This window comes from Microtus oregoni, unplaced genomic scaffold (genome assembly GCF_018167655.1).
Source record: "Microtus oregoni isolate MIOR12 unplaced genomic scaffold, Mior012 000009F_ref0000495, whole genome shotgun sequence".
NCBI classification, from domain to species: Eukaryota; Metazoa; Chordata; class Mammalia; order Rodentia; family Cricetidae; genus Microtus; species Microtus oregoni.
In genome coordinates, this window is record NW_024543068.1 from 12,407,798 (window position 1) to 12,419,438 (window position 11,641).

The following is an 11,641-nucleotide window of genomic DNA, read 5'->3' on the forward strand; positions in this document are numbered from 1 at the left end:
GGGTTTCAGCACTGCATAAACCTATGTGTGGTTGAACATACCTGAAAATCCCAGCACTTGGGAGCCAGGAGGATCATAAATTCAAGGCCACTCTTGGCTGCACAGCAAGTTGGAGGCCAGCTTGTTCCAGATCACCTGAGCTATATAAGATCTTGCCTCCAGCCGGGCAGCAGTGTCATGCACCTTTATTCCCAGCACTCAAGAAGCAAAGGCAGGTGAATCTCTGTGAATTTGAGGTTAGCCTGTTCTATAGAACAAATTTCAGGACAGGCTCTAAAGTTACAGCAAAACCCTATCTCAAAAAAACAAAAAACAAAAAAACAACCCCCCCCCCCAAAACCAAACAAACAAAAACCCCAAAAAGATCTTGTCTCCAAAATAAATAAAGTCCAACTAACTGCAATTTCAGTGATTTCTTGAATAGTCTAATATAGTTTGAATTTTTATAAATACCCATTCTAGTCCCCATCCCCTTTGAGGTATGATTTCTTGTTCTGTAAAGTTTGACAATATATAAATCACAAACAGAAATCAAAAATCTATTGATGTTCTCATACAAACTATGAAGCCTTGGCATACATTCCCCTACTGCAGCACGATTTCTGACACTGAGAAGGTAAGAACCCTAAAATTTGCAGTGATGGTCAGAGACAACCAACACTTTCCTGTAAGGCAGAGCTCTACCAGGCTGACTGGATGATGCACACCCACACTGAAAGATGCTCTCTAGTTCTTACCCCCTGCTCCCTTCCTGTTATTTTGAGGGGGGCTGAACCCAGGGCATCACATATGCTAAGCATACTCCCCACCACTAAGCTATACCCCATACATATTCTCTGCAGTTCCTAACTACTTTCAGATTTAATGCTTGGAGGAAAGCTTTCAATAGGCATGGCAAATATGGTATTTCTTACGAAAATGTAACATTATTCTCAATCAGATATACCATAAGTCCCAGGCTCCTGTTATCTCCACTAGTAAAACCTGCTATTGTCTGCCTTAGTTTCTCTTCCTGTTGCTGTAATAAAACAGCCTCACAAAAGCAGTGCAAGGGGAAAGGGTTTGTTCCGGCTCACAGTTCGATGGTATAGTCACTGTAGCTGGCAAGTTAAGGCGACAGGGGCTTGAAGCAGCTGGTCACATCCATCCACACAGGAAGCATAGACCCATGAGTGCTGGTACTAGGCTCTGTCTCTCCATTCAACCGTCTGGGATCCCTGCCCAGGGACTGGTACCGTTCAAATTAAGATGGATCTTCACAGACATTCACAGAGGCTAACCTTAATCTAGATAATCTCTCATGTGTCTGCCCAAAGAGCTTTCTCCTGGGTGATTCTGGAGTAATCCCTGCAGTAGATCCAGGCACCTGAACTTACATATATTTATAAAATGCTCACCTTCAGAAGTTGACTCATGGAAAGTATTTTCCAGGGTTAGATGGCACAAACCTGAATAAACAAGTGCTCAGAACAGCGATTCTCTACTGTGGATAGTGACCCTTCCTTTCACAGGCGTCACCTAAGACCATCCTGCATATCAGATATTTACATTATGATTCACAACAGTAGCAAACAAAGTTTATGAATTAGCAATAAAAATAGTTTTACAGTTGGAGTCACTACAACACGAGGAACTATATTAAAGGGCTGTAGCATTAGGAAGGTTGAATGCTCAGTCATAAAACAACTACCACCACACAGAGATGTTGGCCTCTGGGGAAGGGAGTGTCCAAGGACAGCAGAAGGAAAGAGTCCCCCAAACCTCACAGTTCTTCAGGGCCATCTCTTATAGTCTGGTTTCTCTTAAACCACAAATTTCAGAGACCTCCCACTATCCAGCTTCTTGATGCCCACAACTGCTTTGCCATGTCCAAATGCTATGTTACTCTTAAATACATGTTCTTTGTCTTGGAAATAGGTATTTTCTCGTTTCCTGGAGTGTATGGCTCACTCTCCTCTGCCGTGGAACTTCTGTCTGATACGAGAACACTTCTCTCGCTTTGCCATCTACTTTCCTCTTCAGGGTCTGACTTAATGTTGTTCCTCTTCTCTCATCTTCTCCCTCACCCAGTATCCCCAGAAACTGTGCTCGGGTACCTACCAACCGGTCTTGCATGGGTTACCTACTGTCTTGGCATCAGCTTTGCCATTTATAAAAAGCACTCATCTCCTAGTACTGCCTGCCCTAGGTTCGGGGAGAACAATGCATGTGAAATGTTTAGCACCCCTAAAATGTAAAATGCATGGTATATTCCCAGTAAATGTTAGCAGCTCTGCCATTCAGCTGTCAGATATGAGCAAAGTCATAAATTTGTACTGCTTCCCAGTGGCAAAGAATTGAGTGGCATAAGCATGTGGCATCACTGCTACAAAATCTATTTGAATCCCAGTTTTACTGTAACCATGATGTAGCATGTGCTAATGTGTACTATGTAGTGCAGAACTTGGTTTTGAAGAGATGTCAATACACTGTAAGGGTGAAGAAACGCTAAAGCCATGCATTGTAAACTTTGTGAATGTTTCTGCTTTTCCTCATTATAATACTATGTTGTGCCTGTCACTTGTTCGTTTATTCCTAAAACTTACCTTGCTTACCTTTTCTAGGACGGTATAATTCATTGCATAGCTGACATCCTTTTAGTTATAGGCTTAGTGTATTTCTAAGATTATATATAGGGGCTGGGAAGTTAACAGCACTGACTGCTCTTTCAGAGGTCCTGAGTTCAATCTCAGCATCCACAGGATGGCTCACAACTGTCTGTAACTATAGTTCCAGGGGACCTGACACCCTTACACAGACAATGCACCAATGCACATAAATAAAAAAAAATACAAATTTTCACCTTTAATAATGTCCATTAAGTAGACTTTTTTTTTGTTTTGTCTTTGCTGGTTTTTTTCAAGACGGGGTTTCTCCGTGTACCCCTGGCTGTCCTGGAACTCACTCTGGTATCAAACTCAAAGAGATCTGCCTGCCTCTGCTGGATTAAAGGCGTGTGCCTCCATGGTCTGAGTAAACTGTTTCTAACTTGAATATTTTCCTGATTAACTTCTGTAGTTATCCAAAACAAGTATACAGTCATTTCACTTGTAAAAAGCTATCTCTTTTAAAAATTTCTTTTCTTTCTTTGAGACAGGGTCTCACCATGAGGCCTGGCTGACTGGAAACGTTATAGTTTTTTTTTTTTTTTCCTTTGGAGACTGTCAGCCTATGTAGTCCCAACTTGTTAATTACAGCAGGCTGTCTCCAAACTCAAGTGATCCACCTGTCTCTGCCTCCCAAATACTGGCATTAAGGGCATGTCATCACACTTGGCTAATGGACGGTATTTTAAATCTAAGCCTGATTCTGCCTGTGTGCAAACTCTTCTGTGGCATGGAGTATCTCTGGAAACTGACTCTTCGAGGCTAGGGGAACTTTAAACATTTCTAAATTTATTATTTTGGTTGAAACAAAATTTCACATAGCCCTCAAATTTACAGTGTAGATGGGGTGGGCCTTGAACTCCCATCCTCCTACAGTAGTCCTCAAGTACTAAGATTATAGGTGTGCACCACCACACACACATACGGTTCATCTTACACATTTGGAATTTGTCAGTGGTATTCTTCCAACAGATCTGGAACTTTGGCAATTGTTTTTAATGAACACATTTTAACTCACAGAGATTAAACAAAACAAAATAAAAAAAAAACCCTCCTTTGCAAGTGTCAAATTCGGCCACAGTTTAGAAACTACTTTGATCTTTAAAAATTGTTAATATGCTAGGCATGGTGGTTTAAGCCTATATTCCTAGTACTCGGGGGACTAAGATGGAATGATTGTGAATTTGAGGCTGGCCTGAACTACAAAGTGTAATTCTTTTTTTTTTTTTTTTTTTTTTTGGTTTTTCGAGACAGGGTTTCTCTGTGGTTTTGGAGCCTGTCCTGGAACTAGCTCTTGTAGACCAGGCTGGCCTCGAATTCACAGAGATCCACCTGCCTCTGCCTCCCGAGTGCTGGGATTAAAGGCATGTGCCACCACTGCCTGGCCAAAGTGTAATTCTTAACCAAACCAAAAGTAAATGAACAACAAAAACCCACATCCAAAAAAACTGAGGCTGGTGAATGGGTTAAGGTCAAAGATGTTTGCCACTTAGCTTGATGACCTGTTGAGTTTGATCCTTGGAACTGACACCATAGAGCACCAACTGCTATAAGTTGTTCCCTGACCTTACACACTCACTGTGGCATCCGTGTACCTACATATATACACATCCACAACAAATACCAAATTACTTTTAAAAATTACCAAAGCAGAGGCCACATGTGCAACACACAGTCGTAATCCAAGCCCTTAGCAGGCTGAAGTAGAAGAATCTTGCGTTTGAGGCTAGTCCGGTCTACACATCGAGACTCTGTCTCAAAAAACAAACAAGTAAATGAAAATTACAAATATGTGGGTCCCACCCTAAATTGTGATATGTAATTATGAGTTATTTCCAATCTTGGGAGCTTTAAATATTCCCCAGAATCAATTTCTTTCACATGACATAACTCTTTATATTTTACCATCCTTCCAAATATGCACATACAGAGAAAGGGGTAATTTTGTATTTAGTTTACTGACTCTAAGAAAGTTTTCCACAATAACCTAATGGATACACAACCCTGGGTCTTCATTTATCAGAGACTTTCCAACCAACACACAAAGACTAGTAAAGAGAAAATTCTCAGCACATCATATTTTTTTTTTTTGAGACAGGGCTTTTCTTGTGTATTGTGTGCAGCCCTGGCTACCCTGGAATTCACTTTGTAGACCAAGCTGCCCTTAAACTCACAGAGATCCACCTGCCTTCCGACTGCTGGGATTAAAGGCATATGGCACCACCGCGCAGCGCATGCTTTAATAGAAAGTCTAATGTTTAATAAATGAACAGTCCCCATTAAAAGAGTTACAGAATTCACTACATGAGGTGGACCCAGAGCCTGACACTTGCAAAGAATATGCTCTACCAGTGGACTTCATTATCATCAGCACTATTTAAAAGTCATATAAAAACTATGGTTTCCGGCATCAGACTAACACTGAAGAGGTATGATGTTACATTTTGATAGCACCTACAGTTCATCTGTGACTGAAGGAAAGAATGATCGGGAAAAGCTTTTGATTATGAGATTACCTTCTCAACTGGCATCTTGTTTTTTCCATAATTGGGGCAAAACACCTATTTAAAAGCCTACTAATTTTGAATTATGGCTACTATTCTGAACCAATTTTATCTACCTATATCAATATATTTAATATTTAAATATCATATATATGAATTAAATAAGGGCATCAAATAAAATTATTTTTTTCTTTCTTTCTTTCTTTTTTTTTTTTTTTTGGATTTTTTGAGACAGGGTTTCTCCGTAGCTTTTTGGTTCCTGTCCTGGAACTAGCTCTTGTAGACCAGGCTGGCCTCGAACTCACAGAGATCTGCCTGTCTCTGCCTCCTGAGTGCTAGGATTAAAGGCATGCGCCACCACCGCCCGGCCAAATAAAATTATTTTGAGACAAGGTCTTAATGCGTAGTCTTGGCTGGTCTGGAACTCAGGTACATCAGGTACACCTTTAACTCAGAGATTCACCTGCCTCTGCTTCCCAAGTGCTGGGACTAAAGGAGTGCATTACCATGCCCAGTTATGTGTGTATTTGAGAGTGTGGGCTTATGTATGAGTGTGAAGAATTCTTAAGCTCCCTGGAGCTGGAGTTACAGGCAGATAAGAACTGCCTGATGTGGGTGCTGGGAACTCAACTCAGCTCCCCTGCAAGTGCACTGCACACTTGTATATGCTACGTCACAGCTTCAGCCCAAAGCTGGTATTTTAAAGTATCAAGACAACTGAGATGGTGAGATATCTCAGCGGATAAAGGTACTGTTGCCAAGCTTGATAACTTCAGTTTGATTCCCAGGAATCATCCTAAGATGGAGAATAGATTCCCGCAGATTGTCTTCAGACACCCCCCCCCACCTCACACTCACAATAAAATTTAAAAATTGTTAAAAGGACAGAAAAAGATGTTCTAAGCAAATGAGACCAGAAATAGGTGCCACCACTGTGTGTGTGTGTGGGGGGGGGGGGGGAATTCTCAAACATTGTTAGGACTCTTTCTAAAACACAAATAATTCCAAGAAGTAAAAGAGAAATTACTTCCCTGTGACCCAGGACTTAGAGTCAACAGAACACATGTAGCACATGGTAAGCATCTGCAAAGATATGACTCACCAAAAGGTAAACACTGCATTGTGTGGAAAGACTGCACACATGCATGCACACATGAAAATATACAAGCACAAAGGCTGGGTATGATGTCACCCCCTTTACCTTTAATCCTGAGAGTCTGGTCTATACAGTGAGTTCTAAGACAGCCAGGGCTACAGTGAGTCAGCATCTCTCTCTCTCTCTCTCTCTCTCTCTCTCTCTCTCTCTCTCAAAACAAACAAACAAACAAACAAACCAAAAACAAGCAAAACCAAAAAAACAACAAAAAGGCCAAGCAAACAAAAAATGAAAACATACACAGGAATCCAAGTGTATCCAAGATGGTAGATGTACAGAATGTGTTAAGGGCTATCACACATTTTTTAAAAATACTGTATACTTAAGGTACATATACATTTGTACCTTAAAACATTTGGAAAATAAATCAACCTTCAAATGGTATCAATAATACTTCTAAGATTTAATTTGAGCTTAAGGAGGAGTGTGAGTATTGATAAATTTTGGCTGTAATACTTAACTTTAATAATGAAATAAATACATCCCTTACCCCACCCCCCAAAATAATGACCAAACACTTTAAGGGACAAACCATCAAATTATACCCACCTTTATGGTGACAGGTGCTAACAAGCAACTTGATAACACTCACTCTTCCCCAGTGGAAACAGAAAGCAGTGTTTAGAGCAGATATCCTGATTAAATTCACCAGCTCATTACAGCCATTCAGACTCTCCACTGAGCCCAAGAGCATCTCGCTGGCTCCCCTCTCTGTGGTATACTAGAGAACATGCTAAGTGCTCCCCTCTATCTTCAGAAACTGGGCCCTGGGCAAAGGTTAGCCTGTTGCAAATTCACTATCAGTGTACTATATTGACTGGTTCTAGAAAAACAACTGCTTTTCCAAAATATCAGAAAAAAGCAATTATATATTTATCTATGTAAGTCTATGACATAACCTTTCCTAATAGTGTGCTTGACTTTCAGAATTGTCACCATCCTTTAGGATACCAGAAATCCCATGATTATCAAGTAGTATATTACCTCCACATGAGTAATTTCTCTTGCTTCTAGCAGCTTCCATATTATTCTGAGGAAAAAAAAAAACTACTTCACATAAAAATCTAGATTTCTGCCAGGCAATGGTGGCACACACCTTTAATCCCAGCATTCAAGGAAGCAGAGGCAGACAGATCTCTGTGAGTTCAAGGTCAGCCTGGTCTTCAAATCGAGTTCCAGGACAGCCAGGGCTGTTATACAGAGAAACCTTATTTTGAAACACATAGACGCACACAGATTTCCATTTATCTTTATCTGGTAATGCTGGTTCAACACACACTCTGTAAGAGCCCAGTCCCCACCTCTCTGATCTCTGCCTCAGGTGAGGCTTTTCCTCACAGCAAAACTAAGAGACAATACTTGTATTTATGTCTTTCCCTAAGTGAGAAAACTAAAGCAGTCCCTGCTGTTTCAAGGAGAAAAATGAGAGTGCATTTTCCCATGAGAACATTCCCATATGGCCAATTGAAAACAGGTTTTTGTTGAAAGAATAAACTAAATACAGACTTTTGAACTTGCAGTGGCTACAGTTAACTGCACAAGATCAAACCACAAGACTGTCCAACACTGCAGCAAGCAGCATGGACTGGAGTTGGTGGATCACACAACAACAAAAACAGCAGCAACAGAGAGGACATGAAAGTAGGGTGGAGCGGCTGAGGGGGCTGGGAATACAGATGATTAAGGTACACTATATACACGTAGGGAATTACAGAAAATTAAGGGTGTCTAGGTAGCGAGGGCTGGAGCTCTGGGCTCCTGTCTTCCTGACTCCATCTCCTAAGTGCTAAGGTTACTGGCATGATTCACTTTCCTCCAGTCACAATTTTCACTGGTTGGAAAGTGCTGTCCCCTTCTGTCCACACCTACCATGATGTCCAGTGCACTCCGGTGTCGCCTGTCAATCTTACTGAGTTTGTGATCCCGCATGTACACAAGAAGCATCCCCTGCTCTGCTCTGCTACAGACTGAGCTAAATGCTGTCAAAGAAAAAAATATGAGAGAACACCCAACCTATTTTAAGGAATAAAATGTTGCCCAACTCTAGCACATCAACTAAAAAACACTTATAAATCTTTCATGTGTGGCAATCTGGCAACAATTCTGGCAAGCACTTAGAGGGACCCAACATACTCTGCTGACTCTTAACGCCTCTTGACGAAGTGAGAGGCGGCACTCATCCTTCTGAGGTTCCTTGTCTTTCTCAGGAAGCCATAGGGTCCTAAGAAAAGGGAAAGAGGAAAAGAGGGAGAGGGAAAGGCAAGGAAGAGGGAGGGAAGGAGGGGCAGGGAGAATATTTCACAAATATCATTCCTAGTCAGAAAGTAGAATCTCACCAACACCTGAGAGGGACTTTAAATGACAATGGGAGGGACTGTTTCTATTCCTCAATATTAAGATTTTTTTATTACTATCTATGATTTACCATCAAAACAAGAGTATGGATGGATATTTGGCAGGACATTCCAATTTCTTAAGTGGAAGACTCAAGGGTAAGCTTTACCTACATCAAAAAAGCATTACGTTGCCAGGTTCCCTGTGAAATCCCAAAAGCAAAGTATTGCTGGCATGCTGAGGGCCATCCGTCACTGCAGCAGGCCCCAGATGCTTGTGACTGTGGGTCAGCTGTGAAAGCAATGAACCACAAAACTGAGATCAGGTTCACTCCTTGAGGTAGGTGCACATACAGGTGCATGGCCCAAGGTCTCAACTCTCAAATCATATATGGATCAGGAGTCTCTGGCCATTCTGGTCCCCCATGGTATACCCCTGTTGCTTTATCACAATTCAATCATGAAGGATTTCCTAGGAAAGAAAGTCTGCCGCTGTCACCTCATTATAATCATGACTTCTTGACAGCAGTACACCACTGTGCTGTGCTTGCATAAGCGTCACCCTTTGAGGACGTCTGTGCACAGATATCACTGATATTGTTCCTTCACTGCAAGAAATTAGGTAGGTGCAGGAAGGCAGAGGGATTGAGTACATAGGAAATACATAATTTTTAACAGCAAAAGACAGCAGGAGTACCCAGTAATACAGACTTGGTAAGTAAAATTTTCTAACGATACAGCCACAAGAGAGAAAGGAATCTAATGCTAGTTAGCAACAAAAAGGAACAAATAGTTAATATACACGACAATTTGAATAAGTCTCAAAGGAACTATGCCAAATGACAAAAGTTAAACACCAGTCCCAAAGGACTATATAATGTATTTCACAAGTATAACATCCTTTCAGTGACAATATTATACAAACAGAAAACAGAATGATGGTTGCTTAGAATTAGAATCAGAAATGCAGAAGGGGTCTATTCAAACCTACAAGTGATGAAACTGTATAACAGCTGTACCATATGCTTAATGCCATGAAAAGAATACTAATATAGTTGAAACCATTTCAAAAGCTTTCAGAAAACACCCTTTATAATAAAATGTTACCTTCAGAAAATTAAAGAGAGACAATAGAGATATTTATGTATGAATTGAATGATCACTAAGGAAGATTGTTAAGGAATACAAGGTAGTACACAAAGGACATCAGCAAAATCAATACTTACAGCCAACCCACAAAATTTTATTTTTTTTAAAAAAATTATTTTTATTTTATATGCATTGGTGTTTTGCCTGCATATATGTCTGTGTGAAGGTGTCAGATCTTGGAAGTTACAGACAGTTATGAGCTGCCAGTATGGGCATGGGAACTGAACGTAGGTACTTTGGAAGACCAGTCAGTGCTCTTTACAACTGAGTCATCTCTCCAGCCCACAAACTAGTCTTAAAAAGAAAAACAAACAAACAAACAAACTTTTAATGCCAGTTACAGGTGGAGTAGTGGTAATCTGAGGAGGACAGATGACAGTAACTTTAATATAGACATTTTTGACCTTTTTCAATTTTATACCATGTGAATGTAATAACATATTCACAAAAACACCATGGTTTTGTTTGAATATGTAACGCTTTGCTCGTGACTGTAGTCTGGCAATTCCATTCTGGCATGACTCCTACCCTTGTTGGGGATCTAATCAACTTCTGCTCAAGCCTCTCAAGTTTCCATGTTGGTCCTGAAGACAGCGGCTACCACCTTCCACCTCCCCATGGCCTGGGCTACTTCATACAGCTCAGTTCCATCTCCAGCAGGTGACTGCACAAAAGGTGCAGCGCCACCTTCAGGACAGTTCCAAGCCCTAAGGTTCAAAAGCGTGTGAGAATAAGAAGGAATAGACTACTGATTTGTAACTTTTAGTATGTGGCAGGTACTATGATAGCAGCAGCGTGTACTATCCTGACTTAACCCTTAAACAACTCTGAGGCATGCTTTTACTATGATTCATATTATGTTACCAGGTGTTTATTATTTTAATTTCTACAGATGAGGAAATTGGCGCTCAGACAGGTTAAAGAGTCATTTGAGATCACACAGATTCTCAGAGGGGAACTGTACTTTGGATGACAACCTGTCAATATAATAACAAGGAATCATTCATTCTCCTTGCCAGACACTTCAGTTAAAATTCTAAAATCCACCTGCAGCAGCTATGCGGTCTGTTTGTATCTGAGATTTTGTTGCTTTTACAGTCCTGGCAATTAAGCCAGGCTCCAGATGCCCACTAACAGGTATCTGTAAGTTGCAGTTACCAGGGTGAAACAACACAAACCAAGGACACCGAAGTGGAAAATTAAGTCAATGCAATTAGAAATGTATAGCTCGACTCTGGACGGGATGGTGTCTGCTTGACTTGCTATTCCTGCCACAAGAGAAATAAATCCAGCCAGAAAATTTAATAACCTTTTCTAGATTATTCACTAATATCTAAACCAAAAGCAAATGTTAGAAATTGTATGGGTCTAAATGAAATTTTATGGGCTGAGAATATAGCTCAGTTGGTTAACCACTTATCCATCACACATAAGGCTCTGGGACTGATCCCCACCATTTCAGGGTAAGAGAAGGAAAGTAAAAAGACCGACCAGCTGCTGTTTACTGCTAGTATTTTATGACTGCTTCAAGAATCCACTATAATATTAAAAATATTCCAATTTAACCTTAAATAAATGATTCTCAAATGAGAAATTCTATACCTCATTTACCAAGTTCCTTGTAGAGAAGTTTTCAAGTAGACCTGAATTCCTGAAATGAAAAATGTTACAGATGGCTTAAAATACCTGAAAGATTTTCTAACATGAGACTACTTTGTATTAAGATACAAGAAGCCACAATGCATTAAAATAAAACTAATAAAATGCAAAAGCATACCCAATTGCTTTCTGAAATAAGAAAAACTGCATATTAATAAAGCTGAAAAATACTAGCAAATGCATGAATGCTAGGTT